Here is a 26753-nt window from a genome sequence, read left to right on the forward strand (position 1 = left end):
AATAATATTTAAGACAACTTTGAATTTAACTCAGGTTTATTTGTACTAAAGAGAAGAAAGGAAATATGTCTTTTTTGGAGTAAAAATGGAACATTTTCCTAGGAATTTATTCCAAACTTCAGGATGATATAATATTGCTTTTTCAATAAATATATAAAACAGGATGCTTTTAGTAGAAATTATTTAATAAAAATTATTTCTCATATTCATATTCATAAAATATTAACAATTATAAAATAGAGTCCATATGGATGATTAGATAGAGAGACATCTATTAAGGCAGATAAGGAGGAATCCAATTCCTGTTTCTGACATACAATGTTTTCAATAAGTCTGTACATTTATTTTTAGGATTTTGCAAAGCAATGGGTTAAGTGACTTGCCCAAGGCCACACAGCTAGGTAATTATTAATTGTCTGAGGCTGGATTTTAACTCAGGTATTCCTGACTCCAGGGCTAGTGCTCTATCCACTGCACCACCTAGCTGCCCCAAATCTGTACATTCTTAAGAAAAATGTATGAAGCCTTTTGAAGCATAAATTTTGTTGGCCTTGTGACCCTGAAAAAATCATGTGACCACTTAACATTGTGTATAGCCACTTCTCTAAAACTATAAAACTATAAATTGCTAAAATGACTTCACTAATAGAGAAAATTTCTTTATCCATCATATTCTAATCCAATAAAATCACAGAATCTAGTGACTGTCACTAATGGCAGATAATTAAGTATATCAATATCTATTTCTCTGTCTATCTTTCTTTAAGACTTGCAAAATGTTTCTTACTGCTACAAAATTAATGTATTCTCCTTTGAGTTCAATGAAGTTGATACTAAATGTTGTAGATGCTTTTTAAAAAAAATATACAGGGTCGGCTAGGTGGTGCAGCGGATAAAGCACTGGCCCTGGAGTCAGGAGTAACTGGGTTTAAATCTGGTCTCAGATTACCTAGCTGTGTGGCCTTGGGCAAGCCACTTAACCTCATTTGCCATGTAAAAACCTAAAAAAAGATACAGTAAAGAAATTTTTAAGGTGACATTCTTTGGTAACATAGAATATGTTAAATTGAGATTTGAAACTACATGACTCTTAGTACAGTATTCTTTCAGATTTGAAATGTTTGAAATTTTTTTTAGACCAGAAATACAATCATAACGTCACTGCAAAATGTGTTTGTGCTACATCCAAAGATTGCTAATTGAAAAAGATATGTCATCTCCAAAAAATACTTTACAAGATAATTAAGAAAATATTGAAATAAAGTATTTCAACTATCAGTGATTATCATAAATTTTCCTATGGCATTCCCATATACTAAAGGATTTTTTCAGAACTAGAGCTTCAAAAAATAAATCTTGAAAACTATTATGTAAGCTCCACTGAGAGATGGGTAGAAAGTTCATAAAATATGATTGGGCTCATGTTAGATTTTAGTGAGAGGAGACTAATTACAACTATTTTAGCAACAATTAATTTTTCATTTCATTATTATTGATGAATAATTATAAGTCTAAATATATCATATATATGGCAGAAATTAACCTCTTACTAGAAATTGTAACCAAAAGTCCCCACTTAAGATTTTTTACTTTTACTGGTTTATCTCCTAAATAACATGGCAGCTTTCATATTTAAATTTCCAAAATACGATTTTTGTAATTATTAATAATTATGGTGGAAATAGTAGTAATTATTGTACTACCAATAGTAGTGGTGATAGTAGGATAAGAACGAGGAAGAGGAGAGAAGGAAGGAAAAAAAGAGGAGGAAAGGGAAGAGGAGTAGAAATAAAAAACCACTTAAACTACTTATGGATTGGCCAAAATGGTGGAGAGAAGCCAGGCACTGTCTTAAGCTATCTTGACATTCCCTCAGAGCTAACATGACCCAAGCCTCTTAACAGAATTCGGATCCACAAAGCCCAGAGAAAAGTCTAGCAGAAGAACATCTACCATCAAATTATATCACAGAGAAGTATGGGCAGGATGGGGGCAGAAAGCAGGGACTCCATTCAGGAGTGGGGTGGTGAGATCTCGGACTAATCTGTTAACAGTAGTATAAGCTTTATGTGTGTGTGTGTGTGTGTGTGTGTGTGTGTGTGTGTGTGTGTGTGTAGTGGGAAGGATGTCTAGCACAGGAGCTAGGCATCTATCAGGTCAGCTTGGCTGCTCTGAAAGACCAAGGTAAGTTCCATTGAATGTTAGCTTGGAGAGAAGGATCCTAACTCAGAGAGGACCAGAGGTTTAGAGAAGAATATGAATTGATCTCTAGCCCAGAAAGACTTCTTAGAAGAGATCAGGAAGGAATTTAAAAATCAAATGGAAAAATTGGGAAAAGAAATGCAAGAGAAAACTAACACAATGCATGAGAAACATCTTGCAAGAAGTCAACAAATCCTCTGAAAATACAATTGGAAAAACACAAAAAGAAAATAATTCTCTCAATAGCACAATCAGGCAAATGGTAAACTACTTCAAAAATTGATTTGACCAGTTGGAAGAGGAGTTGAAAAAGGTAAATGAAGAAAATTTTTCTCTAATGAAAGAGACTGAAGTCTGTGAAAACTGATGACTTCATGAGACAACAAGTTTCTGGTAAACAAAATTAAAAAAAAATAATAGAAAATGTAAAATACCTCATTGGCAAAACAACTGACCTGGAAAATAGATCCAAAAGAGATAATTTAAGAATCAGAAGACTTCCTGAAAACCTTGAAGGAGGAAATGAACCTGGGCTCCATAGCTCAAGTCATAGTGAAGAATTGCCCTGTTGTCATGGAACCAGAGGGCAAAATAGTTATTGAAAGAAAACATTAATCCCCTCCTGAAAAGGATCCCAAAGTGAAAACAACAAGCAATACTATAGCCAAACATCAGAACTATCAGATAAACAAGAAAATTCTATAAGCAGAGAGAAAGAAACAATACAAGGAGTCACAGTAAGTTCTACACAGGCCCTGACTACATCAACAATATGGGATTGAAGGGGCTGGAATATGATATTCTGTAGAGCAAGGAAACTTAGAATGCAGCCAACTATTGACTGTTAGGCAAAACTGAGCCTTTTGTTCCAGGGGAAAAGATGGACATTTAGGGAAATAGGAGACTTCTAAGTTTTCCTGATGAAAAGTACAAAGCTAAATTGAAAATTTGGACTTCAAACAGAAGACCCCAAAGATATATGAAAAGGAAAAAAAGAGGAGAAAGAAAAAAATGTTATCCAAAAATATGAAACTGGCTTTGTCCTAACTTGGGAGAAATATTCTCACAACTTTTGAAAACTGTAACTCTTTTAGAGGGACTATACTTATCCAGAACTAATGGACACTCATGACATGTCCATGACTCTGAGAGAATGATTTAAAAAAAAATAAAAATAATCCTTAAAAAAGGGGACAGTAAAGAGATGGGAGTATTGAGAAGATTGAATGGGGTAAATTACATCACATGAAGAGGTACAAAGGACCTATTACAGGAGATGGGAAGAAGGGAGGAAGTGAGACCCATGTAAATCTTACTCTCATCAGATTTGGCTCAAAGAGGGATGAACACACACACTCAATTGAATTTAGTAACATATCTTACCTTCTAATTATTGAGAGAGAAAAGGGGGAGAGAGAGGGAAAGGGAAAAGAGGAACTGGCAGAAGGAAGGGAGGAAGAAGGGGCAAAGAAAGGGGAAAGAAAGGGAAGTGGGGTTGTTTATAAGGGGGCAAGCACACTGAAGGAAGTAATATTCATAAGAAAAATACTGGGAAATAGGGATAAGGTGAAAAAAAGGGGAAACTACAAACAGAAGGAAGATAGCATGGAGGACAATAAAGAGAGTTAATAATTGTCCTTGAATGTGAATGGGATGAACTCACTCATAAATCATAAATGGATGGCAGAGTAGATTAAAAATCAGAATCCTACAATATGCTGCTTACAAACAAATCATCTGAAACAGAGAGAGATATATACAGAATAAAGGTAAAAGGTTGGAGCAGAATATATTATGCATCAGATGAAGTGAAAAAGACAAGAGTAGCAATACTTATCTCAGACAAAGCAGCTGCAAAAATACAGCTCATTAAAAGAGATAAGGAAAGAAAATATATCCTCCTTAAAGGTACCATAGACAATGAAGCAATTTCTTTTATTCTTTTTCTTTCTAAAGTTTTTTTTTAGGTTTTTTTTTTTTGCAAGGAAATGGGATTAAGTGGCTTACGCAAGGTCACACAGCTAAGCAATTATTAAGTGTCTGAGTTTGGATTTGAACTCAGGTACTCCTGATTCCAGGACTGGTGCTCTATCCACTATGCCACCTCGCTGCCCCAATGAAGCAATTTCAATACTAAATATGTATGAACCAAGTGGAATAGCATCTAATTTCTTAGAGAAGTTGAATGAGATACAGGAAGACACTGACAGCAAAACTCCATTGCTATAATACCTCAAGTGCCTTCTCTTAGAAATAGATAAATCTAACCTTAAAATAAACAAAAAGGAAGTAAATAGAGTATTTGAAAACCTAGACATAATAGACCTTTGGACAAAATTGAATGGGGATAAAATGGAATGTCTCTTTTTTTCTGCAGTACATGGAACCTACACTAAAATTTATCTTGTACTAGGGTATAAAAACCTCATAATCAAATGCAAAAATGGAGAAATAGTGAATAATTACTTCACAGACCATAATACAATAAAAGTCATGTGCAATAATGAGCCAGGGAGAGATAGACACAAAACTAACTGGAAGCTAAATAACCTCATTTTAAAGAATGGGTGAAGCAAACAACAAATTATGGATAGGAATTAATGACTTCATCCTAGATAATGACAATAAAGAGACACCATACTAAAACATAGGATGCAGTGAAAGCAGTTATTAGGGGATATATTATATCTCTAATGTTTACATTAATAAACTTGAGAGAGAGAAAAATCAAAGAACTAAGCATGAACAAGAATGAACAAATTAAAAACCCACAATTAAATGTCAAATTAGAAATTCTAAAAGTAAAAGGAGAAAATAATGAAATCAAAACAAGAAAACTATTGAAATAATAAATAAAACCAAGAGTTGGTTTTATGAAAAACAAAAAAACAGATAAGCCTTGGTTAAATTGATTAAAATTAGAAAGAACAAAAACAAATTAGTAGCATCAAAAATGAAAAAGGTGAACTCAACAACAATGAGGAAGCAATTATAGTAATAATTTGGAACTATTTTACCTAACTGTATGCCATTAAATTTGATAATCTCAGTAAATTGTATCAATATTTACTAAGTTGCACAAGTTAAATGAGGATGAACTTAAATACTTAAAGAACTATATCTTGGTACAAGAAATTCAATGAGACAACAATGAACTCCCTAAGAAAAAAATCTCTAGGACCAAATGGATTCACAAATGAATTCTATCAAACGCTTAAGAAACAATTGGTTTTAATCCTCTCTCTCTCTCTCTCTCTCTCTCTCTCTCTCTCTCTCTCTCTCTCTCTGTCCCTCAGTGTGTGTGAAAATTGGATCTGTTCACGCACACAAACACACACATAAACTATCTGGAAAAACAGGTGAAGACAGAACTCTGCCTAATTCCTTCTTTTACACCAATATGCTGTTGATACCTAAACTAGGAAGTCAAAACAGAGAAAGACCATTATAGAACAATTTCCCTAAAGAATATGGATGCAAAAATTTTAAATAAAATCTTAGCAAAGCAATTACAACAAGGTATACACTATGACCAGGCACAATTTATACTAGGAATGAAAGATTGGTTCAATATTAGGAACACTGTCAGTATAATTTAGTGTATCAACAACAAATCTAACAGAAATGATACATTATCTTAATAGAGGCAGAAAAGGCCTTTGACAAAACAGAGCACCTATTACTAATAAAAACGCTAAAGAGCATAGAAATAAATGGATTGTTTCTTAGAATGATGAGCAATATCTATCTGGAGGCATTCCCAATAAGATTGGGGCGAAACAAGGATGCCCTTTATCATAACTACTATTCATTAATATTTGAAATGTTAACTTCAGCAATAAGTAAAGAAAAAGAACTTGCTGAAATTAGAATTGGGAAGAAATAAAATCTCACTCTTTGAGATGAGTGATGGTATACCAGAGAACCCTAAAAAAAATCATCTGAAAACTACTGGAAAAAATTAGCAACTTTTACAATTACAGGATATAAAATAAACACACACAAATCCTCAGCATTTCTATTTATTACTAGCAAGATAAAGCAGCTTGAATTAGAAAGAGAAATACCATTTAAAATACCTTCAGATAAGATAAATTATTTGGGAGTCTACCTGGCAAGGAAGACTCAGAAACTCTATGAAAATAGCTATAAAATACTTTTGATTCAAATAAAATCATATTTAAATAACTGGGAAAATATCAATTGCTCATGGATAGACCAAGCTAATATAATAATAATGATAATGCTAACTTAATTAAAATACTTATTTAGTTCAATAAGAATCAAAGTTTCAAAAAATTGCACCAGTGAGCTGGAAAAAAATTGCAACTAAATTCATATGGAGAAACAAATAGTCAAGAATATCATGGGATTAAATGAAAGAAATACAAAACAAGGTAGCTTAGTCTTACCAGATCTAAAATTATATTATAAAGCATCAGTCTTCAAAACTGCCTGGTACTGGCTAAGAAATATATTGGTGTCCCAATGGAGTGGACTAGGTGAAAAAGTGATGGCAGGAAATGATTATAGAAATCTGCTGTTTGATAAAGCAAAAGAGTCCAGCTTCAGGGGTAATAACTCAATCTTCAATAAACACTCCTATGAAAGCTGGAAGATAGGATGGCTTAAACTTGAATTACACCAACATCGTACACTCCATACCAAGATAAGATCAAAATGGGTGCAGGACTTAGACATAAAAGAAAATATTATAATAATCAAAACAGGAGAACAAGGAATGGTTTATCTGTCAGAGCGAAGGAAATGGGAGCAGTCTATAACCAAAGAAAATACAGAGAACATCATGAAAAACAAACTGCATAATTTGATTACATTTAATTAAAAAGCTTTTGCAAAAACATAACCACTGTAACAAGATCAAAAGAAATCTAGAAAATTGGAAAAAAAATTGCAACATTATCTCTGATAAAGGAATCCTTTCTAAAATATGTATAGAACTGAGGTCAAATTTATAAAAAAAGAAGGCCATACCCCAATTAACAAATGGTTGAAGGCCATACAAGTTAATTTCCTGATGAGAAAAGCAAAGCAATCTAAAGTTATATGGAAAATTGCCCTAAATCATTACTCTTTTTAAAAAGTTCACAATTTATTTATTCATTCATTCATTCATTCATTCATTTATTTATTTATTTGTTTATCTATTCATTTATTTATTTATTTATTTTCAGCTATTTGTACATGCATATTTCCAAGATGCAGAATTTCTCTCCACCCTCCCTTCTCAACCCCCCTCTCCTCAGCAGAAAACAGTCAGGTTAACATTTTACATACATATTTGTTAAACATATTTACAAATTAGTATTTTTTGGCATTACAAATTAGGATTGAGGAAAAGAGATACATAAGAGATAATTTTTATAAATGTTCATTGGAATCAGAAGGGCTGTTTATTTTGTCTGTGTTTTGTTTTGTTTTTTTTTTTTCCTTACTTTGGTTGGCAATAATATAGTCCATAATCAGTCAAGTGCAGTTGTCCTAGCTCTCTGAGCTGTCCAAAGAAACTACTTCCATTAAGGTTGAGTATCTCAATATTGTTGTAGATCTATTTATTGTTCTCTTGGTTCTACTACATTCATTCTACATAAGATCCCTTAAGTCATTCCATGTTTCTCTAGAGTCCAACTTCCTATGGTTTCCTATAGAACAATAGTATTACACAGTATTCATGTATCACAACTTGCTTAGCCATTCTCCAATTGATGGGCATCCCCTCGTTTTCCAATTCTTTGCCACTATATAAAGAACTCCTATGAATATTTTGGAACATGTAGGACTTCTCCCATTTTTTACAATTTTTTCTGGATATAGACTTAGAATTGGAATTGCTGGGTCAAAGGATATGAACAGTTTTATTGTTCTTAGGGAATAGCTCCATATTGCTGTCCAGAAAGTTGGATCTGTTCACAACTCCACAAGCAATGCTTCAAAGTCCCAATGTTCCCATTGCCTCTCCAACACTGATAATCTTTCCATTTTCTCATCTTGGCTAAGATAATGAGTATGAGATGATATCTCGTTGTTTTAGTTTGCATTTTTCTAATCAACAGTGATTTGGAGAATTTTTTCGTATTATTAAATATAGCTTTGATTTCTTTATTTGAAAATGTCAGTTTGTATCTTTTGACCATTTATCAAATGGGAAATGATGTAAAACCTGATGAATTTGATGTAATTCACTCTATATATTTTAGAAATGAACCTTTATAAGAACCCCTGGTTGTGAAGGTTGTTTCCCAGATTCTTGCTTTCCTTCTAATTTTGACAGCATTGATTTCATTAGGGCAAAACCATTTTAATTTTTATATATATATATATATATATATATATATATATATATATATATATAATATCATTCATTTTTCAGTTTGTAGTGTGCTCTAATTCTTATTTAGTCATAAATTTATCCCTTTTCCATAGGTAAGATAGGGTATTTTTTGTCTACGAATTTCTCTTTGATATCTCTGTGTCTAAATCCTGTACCCATTTTGACCTTATTTTGGCATAGGTTGTGAGATGTAGATCTATGCCTAGTTTTTGCCATATTATTTTCCAGTTTTTCCAACAACTTGACAAATAATGGGTTCTTATCTGAGTGACTGCTATCTTTCTGTTTGTCAAATAGTAGATTGCTGTAGTCACTGCAATTTCTTTCGACCCTATCCTCATCCAGTGATCCATTACTCTATTTCTAAACCAGTACCAGATAGTTTTGATGATTACCTCTTTATATTATAGTTTTAGGTCTGGTGGAGCTAGGCCACCTTCCTTTCCTTTTGTTTTTTCATCTGTTCCCTTGCTATTCTAGTCTTTTTTTATTGCTCCAGATGAATTCTGTTTCTATTTTTTTCCAGCTCAGTAAATTAAGTATTTGGTACTTTGTTTGGTATGAAATGAATAAGTAATCTAATTTGAGTTCAATTGTCATTTTTATCATAATAGTTTGTTATATTATAATCATGAGCATTTGACATTTTTCAAATTTTTTATATCTGAGTTTATTTGGGCGAAGACTGCTTTATAATTGTGTTCATACAGTTAGTTTTCTGGTTTGACTTGGTGGGTAGATTCCCAAGTATTTTATGTTATCTACAGCTATTTTAAATATAATTTCTCTTTCTACCTCTTGCTCTTGGACTTTGCTGTTCATATATATATATATATATATATATATATATATATATATATGTATATATATATATATATATTAATGTTGATTATTTAAGTAGGTTTATTTTATATCCTGTTATTTGCTGAATTTGTTAATTGTTTCAAGGAGTTTTTAGATGATTTTCTCCGTTTCTATAAGGTATACCATCATATCATTTGCAAAGAGTGAAAGTTTTGCTTCCTCATACCAAATTCTGATTCCTTCTGTTTCATTTTCTTCTATTATTGTTAATGCTAGCATTTCTAACACTAAATTAAATAATAATATTGATAATATATATCCTTGTTTCACCCCTGAATTTATTGGAAATGCTCTGAATTTATTCCCACTAAATATATTATTTTTGATGGTTTTAGATAGATACTATTTATTATTTAAGGAAAACTCCACGTATTCCTAAATTCCTAGTATTTTTAAAAGGAATGGATGTTGTATTTTATCAAAGACTTTTTCAGCATCTCTTGAGATAATCATATAATTTTTGTTGGTTTTACTGTTAATATGTTTAATTAGGTTGATGTTTTTTTCTAATGTTGAACCATCCCTGCCTGCCTGGTATAAATCCAACCTGATCATGGTGAATTATACTGGTAATAACTTGCTTTATTCTCACTGATAAAATTTTATTTAATATTTTTGAGTCAATATTCATGAGGGAGATTGGTCTCTAATTTTCTTAATCTCTTTTGGTTCTTCCTGGTTTAGGTATCAGCACCATGTTGATGTCATAAAAGGAGTTTGACAGAACTACATCCTCTCCTAAAAATAGTTTATATAGTAACTTTTTTTCCTTAAATGATTGATAGAATTCACTTGTAAATCCATCTGGACTTGGAGACTTTTGCTTAGGGAATTTATTGATGGTTTCTTCAACTTCTTTTTTCTGAATTGGAATAAGTGAAGTAATTTATTTCCTTTTCTGTTAATCTGGGTAGTTTATTTTTGTAAATGTTCAACCATTTCACTCAAGTTATGCAATTTATTGGCATACAGTTCAGCAAACTAGCCTCGAATTATATCTTTAAATTCCTCCCCATTGGTGGTTAGTTCACTCTTTTCATTGTTGATACTTTAATTATCCTTTGAGAAGTAAAGTTTCAAAGAATTATAATTGTTATGTCTTCCTTTTTAGGGTTGTATAAATTTAAAAGTCAACCAATATTTGTTTGAAAGTTTTGTTTTTTCTATCCCCTTTTCATTTACCTTTTTTTTGCAACTCTTCAGTCAAGTATTTGGTGTTTGAATTCTCTGTTCAGTTCTGGTCTTTGTGTGAGGAAATTCTGGAAGTCCTCTATTTCATTGAACATCCATCTTTTTCCCTCACAGTATATTTTGAATTTTGCAGGGTACTACCTTCTGGGTTATAATTGCAGGTCCTTTGCTCTCTGAAAGTATAAGTACCATGTTAGTTTCATTGTGTTCCCTTTGTACTTGTATTGTTTTCTTTTTGCTATTTACAATTTTGCTATTATTTGCTATTTCTCTCCTTTCTTTGAGGGTTCTTGAATTTGACTATTATAGCCCTTGGAGTTTTTATCCTTGGGCCACTTTCTGGAGGGGTTCTGTGGATTCTTTCAATGGCTGTATTGTTATCCTGTTCTAGTAGATTTGGGCAGTTTTCCTTTATAATTTCCTGCTTGATATTTTTCAGATTCTTTTGTTGGTCCAGGCTTTCTGGTAGCCCAATGATTCATAGATTGTATCTCCTGGATCTATTTTCTCAGTCATTCATTTTCTCTAGAAGGTATTTTACCTATTCAAAATTTTTCAGCATTTTTTATTTTGTTTGATGGGATCTTGTATTCATGTAAATTCATTACTTTATAATTATTTAATTCTAATTTTTAGGATTTTATTTTCTTCAATTAACTTCTGTATTTCCTTTTCCAGTTGATTATATTTACTTTTAATAGAATTGATTTCTTTGAAAATCTTTTCACAATTTTCCTGCATAACTTTCATTTCTTTTTTTCATTTTTCTTCTTCCTCCCTTCTTTGGTTTTTAAAATTATTTTTAAGCTCTTTGATGAGCTTTTGTATTTGAGTCCAATTTATAAATTGTTTTGGTACTTCCCCTGTGAGTGATTTTTTTCACTACTTTCTTTTTCATATATGGCATTGCTGTCATATTTGTCTGTAAAGTAGGTTTCTGTAGTAAGTGCTCTTTTAGATTTTTTTGTTCATCTCTGTTGTTTTAGTTCTTTCCTGGGGTGTAGGGAGTATAGATTCAAGCTTTTATTTGGCTAGTGCTAGGGTCTGATAATTGGCTTGTTGTTGGCCAAGATGCTGCCTATGCGGTCTGGACGTTAACTTTGAAGAGGTTTCGTATTTTTTTCTTCTTTATGTCCAGGTTTTGACTTAACAGTGGATTGTTCCTGAACCAGTCCTGTCTTTTATCCTGGTGTTTTCAGGGTTATCACTATTTGGGGTTGCAGTTCTAAATGCTGGCTTGAAATCTAGTTGCTAGGACCTCTGTTATAGTTAAGTTATTGGGACCCAGATTGTACTGTGGCTAAAAGTTTCCTGCTGGCTTTCCCCGCTCTCCTTTCTCCTGAAATTACTTCCCCTTTCCCCACAAAGAGACAGACCTTCAATGATGATTCTCCCCATTGTGTACAATTGAAAACTTCTTTGAATTTTCTCTTTTTCTTGGTGGGATCTGTAGTGTGAATGTCAGAGTATTCTTTTATCTTTGGTAGGGATAAGCTCCTGGAGCATGGTAGCTTTGTGCTGTCATCTTTACTCTGCCCTGGAAGTCCTCTACATCATTACTGATTAGAAAAATACAAATTATAGCATCTCTGAGGTACTACCTCACACTTTTCAGATTGCACAATATGACTAGAAGGAACAATGATCAAGTTGTAAGGGATGTAAGCAATCTGGGACACTAATGCATTGTTGATCCAAACTAATCCAAAATTTCTGGAAAACAATTTGGAATTTTGCCCTAAGGTCAATAAATTGTGCATACCTTTTGATCAGCAATACAGCAATACTGTGTCTTTATCCAGAAGAGATAATGGAAAAGGATAAAAATATCACTGGAAAAAATATTCATAGCAGCTGTTTTTAGTGACAATGATTTGGAAATAGAGGGGATGTCCATGATTTGGGGAATGGTTAAACAAATTGTGACATATGTATGTGATGGAGCACTATTGTTCTACTAGAAATCACAAGGAGGGGTAGCTAGGTTGTGCAATAGATAGCACACCAACCCTGGAGTCATTAGGACCTGAGTTCAAATCTGTCCTCAGACAATTAATAATTACCTAGCTGTGTTACCTTTATCAAGTCACTTAACCCCACTGCCTTGCAAAAAACAAAACAAACAAAAAAATAAATCATGAGGGATTGTTTTTTTTCTGGGAAACCTGGAAATACTTGCCTGAATTGAGGCTGAATGAGACGAAAGCATCATAAGATCATTGAACACCCTAATAACAATATGGGGATGATGATCAAAAATTTTAGGATATCTGTGATGGAGAATACCATCTATTTCCAGAGAAAGAAGCATGGAGTTTAAACAAAGACCAACAATTATTATCTTCATTTTTAAAAACTTTTGTCTTAGGTACTACATAATTTTTCTATTGCTAATATTTCATTTCTTTCTCAAGGATATGATTTTTCTCTCAACAGATTAAATTTGGATCAATGCATAACATGGAAACAACATAAAGATTATCATGTTGCTTTCTGTTGGGGGTGTTGGGGGAGGGGAGAGACAGAGTGGTAAAATTGTAAAATTCAAAACATTATAAAAATGATTGGTGGAAACTCTTATTGTATATAATTGAAAAACAAATAAAATATATAATAAAAATTTTAAAAATCTAGACTTGTAATTTCATTAATATGATGAAATTACATTCCAGGAATCTCACCTCACCAAAGAAGGGTGTCACCTTCTTAGTTAATTTACAATCATAGAGGGGAAGCTAGGTGGCACAGTAGAGGATCAACCCTGGAGTCAGGAGCACCTTAGTTGTAATTTGGCCTTAGATACTTAGTGATTACTTAGCTGTGTGACATTAGGCAAGTCATTTAGCCCCATTAACTTGTAAAAAAATTACAATCATACATTTTTATGGATTAAAAAGCATAATTGTCAAAAGTCATGTACCAAAAAGAGTATCAGAGATATGACCTAAACCCATATCTTCTCAACTTTAACATTGTTTCTCTAGCACACTATTTCCAATCCAGCCTTCCAAGTGATTTTTCTGAAATGTATGTTTGACTGTATGACCCTTCATCCATCCCAGCTCAGTGAATTTGAGTGGCTCCCTATTAATTCCAATAATTATAAAGTATTTTTAAACCTATATATCTCTTCTTAACAAAGCTTTTACTTCTCTTTATGCCATCTTTTACTTTACTGCTCAATGCAGTCTACAATGTAGCAAAAGTGGAGATCCTTGAACATGGCATGCTATTTTATAGTTTCAGTAGGTTTGCATTTGCTATTCCCCCATTCTGCCTATTTTACTATTTCATCTCTGCCTTTTAGATGCCCTGAATTCTTTCAAAACTCAGCTGAAGGCCATTTCTGCAGGTCTTTCACAGTCTCCTCAGTTCATAATGCTATTCAATTTAGATTACTTTCCAACATGCAGATTACTAGAAATATTTCTTAATAAATTGTCATGCCCTATTAGACAGTGAGTTCTTTAATTGGATAACTTCTCTCTCTCTCTCTCTCTCTCTCTCTCTCTCTCTCTCTCTCTCTCTCTCTCTCTCTCTCTCTCTCCCCCCCCCCCTCTCCCTCCCTCCCTCCCTCTCTCTGGAGGGTAACTAGCATTTTTCATTTTGAGTCCTATGAAATTGGCTTGGATCACTTGGAAATTGCTTTGCATCAAGACAGATTACTTTGTCTTTATCAGAGTAAATAAGTTTTCCACAGTCTATTATTATTACAATATTGTTCTTATTATTTTTTATTACTATCCTAGTTTTGTTCATTTCAGTTTTCATTAGGTCATGTAAGTCTTTCAATGTTTTTCTGAGAGTTATCTGCTCATCATTCTTAGAGCAAAATATTATTCATTCATAATAATCTCTCAGAATTTGTTCAGCAATTGCCCAATTAGGGGGCATTCTTTCAATATCCCATTTTTGTCCCCACAAATAGAAGAACAATAAATATTTTCATATATAGGTATAAATATTTTTATATATGTAAGCATTTTCCCTTATTTCCTTGGGATATGGATATACAAATTTGATTGCCCTTTGGACGTAGTTCTGAAGTGTTTTCCATAATGAATGGATTAGTTGACAATTACAAATAATACATTAGTGTTCCTATTTTTCCACATCCCTCCAGCATTTGTCCTTTCCTTTTCTGTCATGCAACCTAATGTGATACATACAAAGTGACATCTCAGAGTTGTTCTAATTAATATTAAGAGTATTATTCTATTGCTGTATTGCTAGCTTTGTTTTCTTTTTGTTCTGAAAGCTATGTGTTCATACAATCTACTTATTTATCATTTGGTCAATGGCTCTCATTTTTATAAATTTAACTCACTTCCCAAAATTGTTTACAATTGAGGAAATTGTCAGAGGAAACTTACTAAAATATCCCCCCCAGTTTCCTGGTTTCCTTTTAATTTTGACTACCTATATTTATCTGTGCAGTGCTTTTCTAATTCCATATAATCAAAATTATCCATTTTAATTTCTTCTCTTGTTTGGTCATAAAATCCTCTCTTATTAATAGATATGACAGTCAAAATTTTCCTTGTTTTCCAAAATGTTCTTGTTCTTCTGCTACCATTCTTTATGTCTAAATCACTTAGCCATTTTTGCCTCAACTTGGTATTAGGTATGAGTTATTGATATATGTCTAATTCAACCAAACTGTTCCCCTGTTTTCTCAGCATTCTTGTCAATGAATTCTTGTTCCCAAATCTTAGATTTACAAGTTATTCCAACAGTTTGTTATTGATCTCTGTTATATGTTGAGTATCTTTATTCTTCTGATCAATTACTTTGTTTATTAGTCAGTATTAGATTCTTTTGGTTACCAATGTTTTACTATGTAGTTTGAAAAATTCTGGCACTACTACGTCACTTCCCTTCATGTACTTTGATATTCTTGACAGTTTCATTTTCAAGAGTAATATTGTTACTTATTTTTAACACAATAAAATACTTTATAATATTTTATATATCACTGAAAAAGTGATTTTTTTATAGTTTTGTCATCTTATTATATGAATGTACTCTACCCATGAACAATTAACATTTTCCCATTTGGTTAGATATCTATTTGTGTGGGGAAAGTGTTCTGTAATTATTTTTAAATAATTGCTGGGTTTGTCTTGGTAGCTAAACTTACAAGTATTTTGGTTACAGTCATTTTAATCAGAATTTATCTTTCTATCTCTTCCTGTTGTGTTTAGTTGTGGATATATAAAAGTGCTGAGCTTTATGTGGCTTTATTTTATATTTTTCATCTTTGCTAAAATTGTTAGTCATTTCAAATAGCATTTAATTGATTTTCTAGGATTCTCTAAATACACTATTATATAAATTGATTTAAGGCATTTTCTTGTTTTCACAATACTTCTTATTCTTTCAGTTCTTTTATTTTCCCCCATTTTAAATTGATATAATTAGAATTCTTATCACAATATTAAATAGGTATATTCCTTCCTATTTCCATTTTGCTTTTTTCCAGATTTCTATCGTATCTAAGTTTTCTAATATGTTCTTCATCTCATTTATATCTTCCTTAGGCTTATATTTATATTGTTTTTAGATGGGAAAATTAACATCTACTAATATTAGTATACTATTTCCCCTTTCTACTCATTAACTTTTCATTTAAAACTGTGACTGCTAAGGCATATATGTAATTAAGTTTAGTATTGATATTATTTGCTTTTGGTGGAATGTTGGAAACTATATATAGTTAAAAACATCATTGGTGGAAAAAAACAAAATGGTGCAATGTACTTCTTATGCATCTCTATCATTTTGTATGCTTCAATACACATCTCACAAGCCTTTCATGATCCTATTAGGGCTTCATAGTGTCTCCTTTTTCAAATTATCTTTTTTTAATTTATCTTCTCACCCATTTTATGCCTCTTGTAATATAAGAAATGATTTTTTTCTAATTTTTGTGCCCTGGTAAACTTACACAGTATCTTACACATGGTATCAATCTAACAGTCATTTGTGAAATTGGATTGGAAATAATTCATTTGTAATTCAATTACTTTGGGAAATTGGTTTAAGAGTACATGATTCCAGAGGCGGCTAGGTGGCGCAGTGGATAAAGCGCCGGCCCTGGAGTCAGGAGTACCGGGGTTCAAATCTGGTCTCAGACACTTAATAATTACCTAGCTGTGTGGCTTTGGGCAAGCCACTTAACCCCATTTCCCTTGCAAAAACCTAAAAAAAATAAGAGTACATGATTATAAAAAAGGAGGATTAAACAAAGCGTTCTTTTGAAAAAAGTGTGGTGAAAAATTTGAAATAAGGAAGAGATAATAATAATAAGGTAGTTCAGTATAATCAGATGACATAAAGAATGAAAGAAAGTATATTATGATGTTGAGAGTACCAGTTTCAGAGTTAGAGAACTTAAGTTCAAATAATGCATCTGGTGCATGTCGTTCGTGTGATCTTGTTCAAGTAACTTCAGTTATTCATCTACAAAATGAGATTTTACTCCAAATGTTTTTGAATTATCTTCAAGGTCCAGTTCTTTGATCCTTTGATACCATGGATTGGAAATTATCTTTTAATAGTGAGTGGAAAAAAATAGCTACAGATAATTATTCTGGGAGTATAGTTTTCAAATTGATGGTCACAGATGTCCTTTCCTTTTCATTGCAAATTAACTGTTGCTCCTATCAAGGGTGGGAATTAAGGTAAATAGTAAAATAATGGAGAGATTGAGGTTAGTGATCCCCAAGATAGAGAAAGATTGACATGGCACTGGATTCAGAATCATAGTGTCTCCACTATAGTAGGAACGGGGATCTTGGAAGATTTATGAAAGGAAATTAATAAGTCAATCTTGACTGAATTTCATTAGAAAATGACAATGAGAGAGTCAAAATCTCTAGCAGACAGAAGAATAGATTAAGGAAGGAAATTTCACAAAATGAATAACTTTGTTCAATGTAAATATAAATAATGGATTATCAATACTTGATTTTCAAGTAAATCATAGATCATTCTTAAAATTAAGACTACATTCCCCAGAGTGCCTATTTATGCTTCAGAGAGCTAGGAGAACTGTATCAGACCAGCTATGGACTATGTTATCCTCATACAGAGGAAGAAAAGAACAAAACACACACACACATACACACACAGACACAGGCACACACATACACACACACATGCTCATAGACACATACACAGGAAAACACAAACATAAAACAACCCTCCGGAATCTGATGAATATTTTATAAAAATTGTCTCTCATGTATCTCTTTCCCTTAATCTTAATTCCACATTACAAAAATAATTAATACTAATTTATAAACATGTGTATCAAAATATGCATATATGATGCTAACCTGACTGCTGCTGACAGGAGGGGGGGGGGGTGGGATGGGAGGGTGGAAGGAAATTTTGTAACTTGAAAGTATGCATGTGCAAATGGATAAAAATGAATAAATACGTTTAAAAAAATAAATAAATTACCAGGTGCCATTAAGTGGTCTCAGAAAAAAAAGATTAATTTGACCTCCCAAGTTAGACACAGTAAAAAAAGGTGAAGAATGTAGGAAGGGAAAAATGAGATTCTGGTAAGTGTTGAAATTAGATTTAAAAACCTGTATGATATTGGTAGAAATTAGTTTAACTCTGTGACCTTCAGTGTCCTTATCTGGAAAATGAGATTTTAAAAATGTGTATTCCCAACCTCCAAGAGTTGATATAAGTTGAAGTATTATAATTAAAGTCAGGAAGGCTTGCATTCAAATGCTGCCTTAGACACTATATCCTGGCTATATCATTTATTCTCTGTCCAAAATTGGCTCATCTGTAAAATCAGGGTTTTACTTGAACCTTAAGCTCCTTTTCAGTCAAATTCATTATTTTCTGAATATACTATCTGAAATTATTATATAATAAAATTATAATAATGTAATCATAAAATCTTAGTTGAAAGGGTTTTAGAGGTCTTAGAGTCCAACAGTCATTTAAACTAGCAATGGTAAACAAATAGAAATTTGTTATAAGATCCCTTTGGAGTGACTGTATATTTACTTGGGAAATTACATATTAATATTGCTAAGGTTCTATTGTATTTGTATTTATTTTTGTTAATATTTCCCAAATGTCTGTTAATTTTTTCAGACTCTCCTCCCTTCAAAGACATAGCCAGGCCACATGAATAGCATGACTGAAATGTAAGATATATGTTGTATAAGGGGGAGAAATAGAAAGATAGATGATAGGTAGATAGATAGATAGATAGATAGATAGATAGATAGATAGATAGATAGATAGATAGACAGATGAGACAGAGAGACAGTGTCAAAAGAGGCAGAGAGAGAGAGAGAGAGAGAGAGAGAGAGAGAGAGAGAGAGAGAGAATTCATGCAGAAATTCAATTAGAATTAAAATTAGAATGGGGGGAAAATTATTTACTTCTGAAATCCTATGGATGGTGTACGGTATATAAATGAAATTTTGGTAAATGAAATTGTTGCTCATTCTGTCATCTAATGTTTCAAATTATCCTGAAATAATTCAAAACAAATATATTCTTGATATACTTTTCAAATGTATTTTAATCTCTATGTTGTTCACCTAAAGAATTTGAAACATCATGTAAAATACATTATTTTAGCATCAAAATATTTTCAGGAATTATATGAAATGTTGTTTTAAGGAAGAAAAAAACAATAAAGTAGAGCATATTGAAAAGATATTTTACTGAACTCAAGCTATTCCTTTTGGAATATCCCTAGAGATGCCTGAAAACATCATCCAGTTAAAAGTCTCAAAGAAGATGTGTTTGCCTCTGCTAATCCCTGCTACCCACTGGGTCTGTGTACAATTAGCTATTTTTCCCAGAATAAATGAAATCTCCTCGGTTATTGGTTATGCAAGACTGGAGGAAATAAGACCATTAAAGATAACCAACTGTTTCTTTATATTTTTGTGGGTAGAGGGCTTGACATTCATCTACAACTCTAGGCTGGATTAAAAGTCTTAAACTTCATTTCATAAACAGAGCAGATTAACAATTCTCATAAGGACAGAAATAATATAAGCATAAATGAATAGCTGGGGTATCCGTCCATTTTCACAACCTCATAGCTCTTGAGTGTCACTGGGCTAAAAGTGAGGAACTGCAAATGAAGTCTCCTCATCACTGGCTTTCTGTGAATTCCAGTAAGGGAGGTCTTGATATTGTTTAGAGGCAGAGCTTAATTGACTCAAGGAATAGAGGTTCAAGATCATCTGTGGAAGAAAAATGCTTTATTAAATGTTGGGAAGGATTCTTTCTTTTTAGGAGATTAAAAAGCATATTTTTTATCATGACAAGGTAAAATAAACTGAAGTGACACCTTTGACACCAGGGATTTTGTTGTAATCACCTAGGACATATTGACCACTTGTTCATCCTTCCTAAATTGAATTGCACAATTGCAATGGCAAAACACTAATTGACATGGCTGGAATGCACGTTCTCAAATCAACAGAACTCAGAAGAATATTTGGCTTCCTATAAAATTTTAAAACAATCTTTAAATGAGATATATCTGAGTTGATTGAAATAGAGAATCTGAATTCAGAAACATTGTACCATTGTAAAATGAAAGTGTTCTGCAATTTATTGTGTTAGATGATTGCTAAGAGTATTAAGAAGTTAAATGACTTGTTCAAGTTCATAAGACTTGACTCTATATGTCAGAAGCAAATCTTGAATCATGATCTTCTTGACTTTAAGGTTAGGTCAGCTGGTTTTCCTCTATGGCAGATTGACTCAGCATTTTGCTAGTATGTAGGTAATACACGAAGAGGAAGAGGAAGAAAATGAAGATAATAGCTAATGTAATTCGGATATAACTTTGATCCATTTAAGTAGATAGATACTATTATTAACTTAATTTTACAGATGAGAAAAATGAGCCTGAGAAAAGTTACACAATTTCCTGAATCATACATCTAATAAGTGTCTGAAGAAAGTTTTGAACTGAAGTCTTTTTGCCTCCAAGTTTAGTACTATATCACCTGGCCATCTGGAGTGTTTAGAACAGTGTTTTATTCATAGGTGACCCTGTATTCAATTGAAATATTGACCATTAGAATCATTTCCATAATACAAGCAGTAGTGTTATTTTGATGTTGCTCAGTACAGCATATTGAGTAGATACTGAGTTTTCAATGAATATGACACAGAAAATAAGCTTTAATTAGTTCTCCTAAACTGATAAGAATTAAAGTGGTGACCTGGGAAAAGACTGTGATTCTCATAAAAGGACTAATATCAGGTTTTCACTACAAATATCTTTATGGAAATCTTATCTGCCTCCCATATTCTGCAACCACAAGCTCATAATGAGATTGATAATGTAGGTGTTATTTTTACTGATTTTGCAGTTGAATAAATTTATATTCAGGAGGATTAAGATTTTTGTTCAAGGTCAAACTGCTAGTTCAGTGACTAACTTGGGTTCTACCTCAAACCTTCTTAACTTAAATCTAGGCTTCTTTCTACTATAATATATTGACAACAGGATGGGTAGTTTAGAAATGATTAAGTTAAAAATATAATCAAGGGACTGGACAACAAAATGGCTCAGTGGATGAAATTCCAAGTCTGGAGTCAGGAAGATTTATCTTCATGAGTTCAAATATAGTCTCAGACACTAACTGTGTGATCCTGTACAAGTCACTTAATCCTGTTTGTCTTCATTTCCTCATATTAAAATTAAATTAAATAAGAAGAAGCCCTAAATGGGGTCACAAAAATTCAACAACAAAAAAAAACAATAGCAAAAGAATATATTGTGTGAAGAATAATATTCTACATATTCCCTTCCTATAACTTTAACTTTTCCAGAAATCACAGCTCTAGAATTTGCATTTCTTCATGTAAGGATTTTAAAAAACAACAACAATGAAACCCTATCCTTGTAATTGCTTCTTGATTAATTTTTCACTAGAAATATGAGAGCCCTATCCCAAAAGATAAAAGTCATCCAAATGAGTCTGAATCCATTTCATCAATATGAGATTAGTGGAGCAGTTCAAAGTGACAAGAGATGCTCTATATCCAAATGATTATATTCAGATGATGAAGTGAACTGTTGCCTCAATCTACATTTCAGACTAGATAGAAATTTCAGTGAAGTTGGGAAACTGATTCTTCCTGCAGCTGGCATCCATACTTCTGGATAACTTTCTTTGTGACTGGCTCCCTTATGGGTGAAAGATCTGCTGACATTTCGGGATTACAGCTATGTCAATGCATTTGAAATTAATGAGCCATAGCACAGTCAGGTCATTTATTTTGACCACTGAGCAATCTGTATAGGTTGATATATGATCATCTCAGCTGTACTGATAGGTATCCTTTGTAGGGAAGGCTGAAATGCAGCATACTCTCCATATATCAACATTGTCTGCTGGTGAGTAAGGTGAAGAGGGAGGAGGGAAGATAGGTTAAAAAAATGAATGATAGAGATATATAAAATTTGTTTTTTAGACACTTCTTCCTCAGAAAATGCTATCATTAATCAAGTATAACACATGTAATAAAGAGAAATATCAAATTTTAAGCTTAGAAGAGACCTAAAAAAAATTCAAAATAATATCAAATTATAAATTAGCAAACTGAGTTCTAGGGCTTTATGACTTGGTGGGCATCATCATATTTAACAAGAGAATTAGACCTGACACTCAGTTAACCTGCTTAAATGAATAGTTATTTTTAAAATTTTATTCTAGTATTTCATGTGTTTGAATTCGAAGGGATAAATGGAAAGGTGATACAACAACACCTTTTAGAAATTCTGATAAATATAGGCAAAGTTCATAACAGAAATGACAGGTTAGACCAGTCCCATAAGAAGGAGAGTTGGCTGCAAAAAGACTTGTCAGTATGGGTAGTGGGTGAAACTAGCTGATGGCCAGGATTTTTAGTTAGCTTTATAGCTATCTATAAATTGATATATAAAAGGAAATTACTTTAGAGATGGGACTGATTTTTTATTTTCATATTTTTTATTCCTGTTTTCCATGTTATATACTTACAATGGTTATTAAATTTGTTGAAAAATAATCTGAAGACTTCCAGCCAAAATGGCAGAGATAAGACAGCCACAGATCTAAGTCTCCTGATCTTTCCCCATCTATGATATGAAACAAGCCTCTTGAAAGAAATCTGATTCACACAAAACCCAGAAAGAAAAGCCAGGAGAAAGAACATTTACCTCAGAATTTGTTTTCCACACTCTTGGGTGAGTTTGGGCACAGAGGTCAGATCAGCTGTGAATCAGCCTGATTAGTGGTGGGGTTAGAGCCCTGGGAGCCTGAGGGCCTGAGAGCTGGACTTGCTTGATCAGCAGTAGGGCTAGACCACAGGGGGCTTGGGTCAACTAGGAAGCAGAGGCATGGGCATTGCTACTGACTGTCTGGAACTGGCTGACAGGGCTGTGGGGGGACGGTTTCAGTGCAGAAGAGCTGCAAACACCATTCCTGGGCTCCTCAGGTATGAGAAACTCTGAGGCCACACTTCCATTGTGACTGAGGCCTCTTCCCAGAACAAGCACAGCTACAGACTACCTCTGCCCCAGGCACAGGTACTTGTGAGCTGAAGAACCAACTCAGCAGAGAATAGGGAGAGGGATGACCTCACCCTAGGGTAAAGCCCACCATAGATTGAAGACAAAAGAATTTAACAGCTTCAATTACACCTTCCAGGCTAAGGGAGATGCATAAAACTAGGTCACAGACCTCCTATTGGCCAGTCGGAAAAATTACACTCAGGGAGCAAATCTTCTAGCGACCCCCCATACTTGCCAGTTGGAGATATTGCACTCCATGAGTAAAAACACTGGGGATCCCAACAACCAACTTCTGTGAATCAGCTGCTCCCCAACTCATGGACTTAGCAAAAAAAAAGAAAGGTCAGCAGAAAGGTGGATCCATAGAAAACTTCTTGGAAGGAAAAGACCCTAACTCAGAGAGACCTAGAATCTCTGAGGAGAATATGACCTGGTCTCCAGCACAGAAAGACTGCCTTGAAGAAATAAGGAAGGAGTTTAAAAATCAATTGGAAAATTTGGGATAGTCAAGTAACACCTTGCAACAAGAAAACAAATCATTGGAAAATACAAATGGACAAATGCAAAATGAGAATAATTCTTTCAGATCCTCAAATGGGTAAATGCTAAAAGAAAATAATTCTCTCAAAACCTCAATTGGCCAAATGGAAAGCTCTTTCAAAAATAGATTGACCAATTGGAAAAGAAGTTGCAAAAGTTACATGAAGAAACTCTTCTGTAAAAAAAAAAATGGAGTCTGTGGAAATTAAAGACTTCATGAGATGGCAAGAGCCTGTTAAAAAAATGAAAAAAAATAGAAGAAAATTTAAAATACCTCATTAGCAAAACCACTGCCCTTGAGAACAGATTGAGGAAGGGAAACCTGATAATTATTGGACTTCCTGAAAACATTGAAGAGAAAAAAAAAGCCTGTACTTCATATTGCAGGATCTAGTGATGGAAAATTGCCCTGATATTATGGAACCAGAGGGCAACGAACGTAGTTATTGAAAGAATTCATCGATTCCCTCCAGAATGAGATCCTAAAATGAAAATACTAATGAATGTTGTGGCCAAATTCCAGAACTATCAGATAAAAGAAAACATCTTGCAAGTAGCCAGAAAGAAATAATTTAAATACCAAGGAGCCACAGTAAGGATTACACAGGACTTGACTGCATCAACATTAAGAGATCAAAGTGCCTGGAACGAACTATTCCAAAGAGCAAGGGAAGTTGGAATGCAGTCAAGATTCCACTATCACAAAAAACTGAGCCATCTTTTTCAGGGGTAAAAAGACATTTAATGAAATGGAAGAATTCCAAAAATTCATGATGGAAAGACCAGAGCTAAATATAAAATTTGGAAATCAAGAAGGGGGTTCAAGACACACATGAAAAGGTAAAGAAAAAGAAAAATGGGGCAAAGAAAAATTGCTATTCAATAAGTTGAAACTGACTGTATCCCAGCATGGGAAAAAGATTCTCATAACTCTTGAGAATCGTAACTCTAACGTAGAGAATATACCTAGCAAGAAGTGATGGACACTCATGACTTATCCATGAGACTGCTATCCAATAGGATGAAACTGGTTATAAGCCTACTTGGGAGGAATTCTCCAATGATTCTCAAGAACTGTAACTCTATTAGATAGAATGTACTTAGCTAGAAGTGATGGATACTCAGAATTTTCTATGATTCAGATAGAATGATTTTAAAAAAAATGTCCTCCTTAAAAAGGGGGACAGGAAGGAGATGGGAGAAGAGAGGGGACTGAATGGGGTAAATCTCATTACATTAAGAGGTATAAAAAATGTATGTTAATAGAGGGGAAGGAGGGAGGAGATGAGAAACATCGCTATCTTCTCACCAGACTTGGCTTAAATTTAACTTACACACATACTCAGTTAACTTAAAAAACATATAACCTTTCAAATATTAAGAGGGGAAAAGTGGAGGGGGGCAGAGAAAGGGGGGAAGGGGACCTAACAGAAAGAAGGGAACGGAAAACAGGAAAGAGCGAAAGAAATGGGAGGGGAGTAGAAATAAGAATTCAAACAAACTGAAGGGGGTGGTATTCAGAAACAAAATACTGGTGAAAACAGATAAACCGGGGGGGGGGGGGGGGAGAGGGGAAAATACAGAGGGAAGATAGCATGGAGGGAAATAGAGATCTAGTAATTATAACTTTGAATGTGAATAGGATGAACTCTCCCTTAAAACATAAGTGAATAGCAAAGTAGATTAAAAACCAGAATCTGACAATATGCTGATTACAAGAAACTCATCTGATGCAGAGAGATACATATAGAGTAAAGGTAAAAGGTTGGAGCAAAATATATTTTGCTTCAGCTGAAGTGAAAAAAGCAGGGGTAGCAATCCCTATCTCAGACAAAGCAGCTGCAAAAATAGATAGCATTAAAAGAGATAAGGAAGGAAATTATATCCTCCAGAAAGTACCATAGACAATAAAGGGATTTCAATACTGAATATATAGCACCCAATGGGATAGCATCAAAATTCGTAGAGGAGAAGCTGAAAGAACTACAGAAAGACATAGAAACCAAAACCCTACTAGTAGGAGACCTCAACCTCCTACTCTTAGATCTAGATAAATCAAATCATAAAATAAACAAGAAAGAAGTTTAAGAGGAAAATAGATTGTTAGAAAAACTGGATATGAAAGACCTATGGAGGAAATTGAATGGGGATAGAAAGGAATATACCTTTTTCTCTGCAGTACATGGAACATATACTAGGACATAAAAACCTAATGATCAACTGCAGAAAGGCAGAAATAGTAAATACATCTTTCTCAGATCACAATGCAATAAAAGTCATATGCAATATCGGGCCAAGGAGATATAGACCAAGAACTAATTGGAAACTGAATAGCCTCATTTTAAAGAATGAGTGGATCAAACAACAAATTATAGAAAGAATTAATTATTTTATCCTAGATAATGTCAATAATGAAACAACATACCTAAACCTATGGGATTCACTCAAAGCAGCTGTCAGGAGATATATTATATCTTTAAATGCTTACATGAATAAATTAAAGAAAGAGGAAATCAATGAACTAAATATACAAGTAAACAAATTAGAGAAAGAATGAATTAAAAATCTCTTATTAAATAACAAATTAGAAATTCTAATAATTAAAGGAGAAATTGATAAAATTTAAAGCAAAAAAAACTATTGAATTAATAAATAAAACCAAAACTTGATTTCATGAAAAAACCAATAAAAATTGATAAAATTCTGGTCAATTTGATTTAAAATAAGAAGAAAACCAAATTAATAATACCATAAATGAAAAAAAGGTGAACACAACTCCAATGAAGATGAAATTACAAAAATAATTTGGAATCCTTTTGCCCAACTCTATGCCAATAAAATTGACAATCTAAGTTAAATGGATGAATATTTACAAAAATTTAAGTTGCCAAGGTTAAATGAAGAAGAGATTCAATACCTAAACAACCCTATCTCAGAAAACAGAAATTCAACAAACCATCACTGAATTCCCCAAGAAAAAATCTCCAGAGCCTGATGGATTCACAAGTGAATTCTATCAAACATTTAAGGAACAAT

This window comes from Macrotis lagotis, chromosome 8 (assembly GCF_037893015.1).
Source record: "Macrotis lagotis isolate mMagLag1 chromosome 8, bilby.v1.9.chrom.fasta, whole genome shotgun sequence".
Lineage (NCBI taxonomy): Eukaryota > Metazoa > Chordata > Mammalia > Peramelemorphia > Peramelidae > Macrotis > Macrotis lagotis.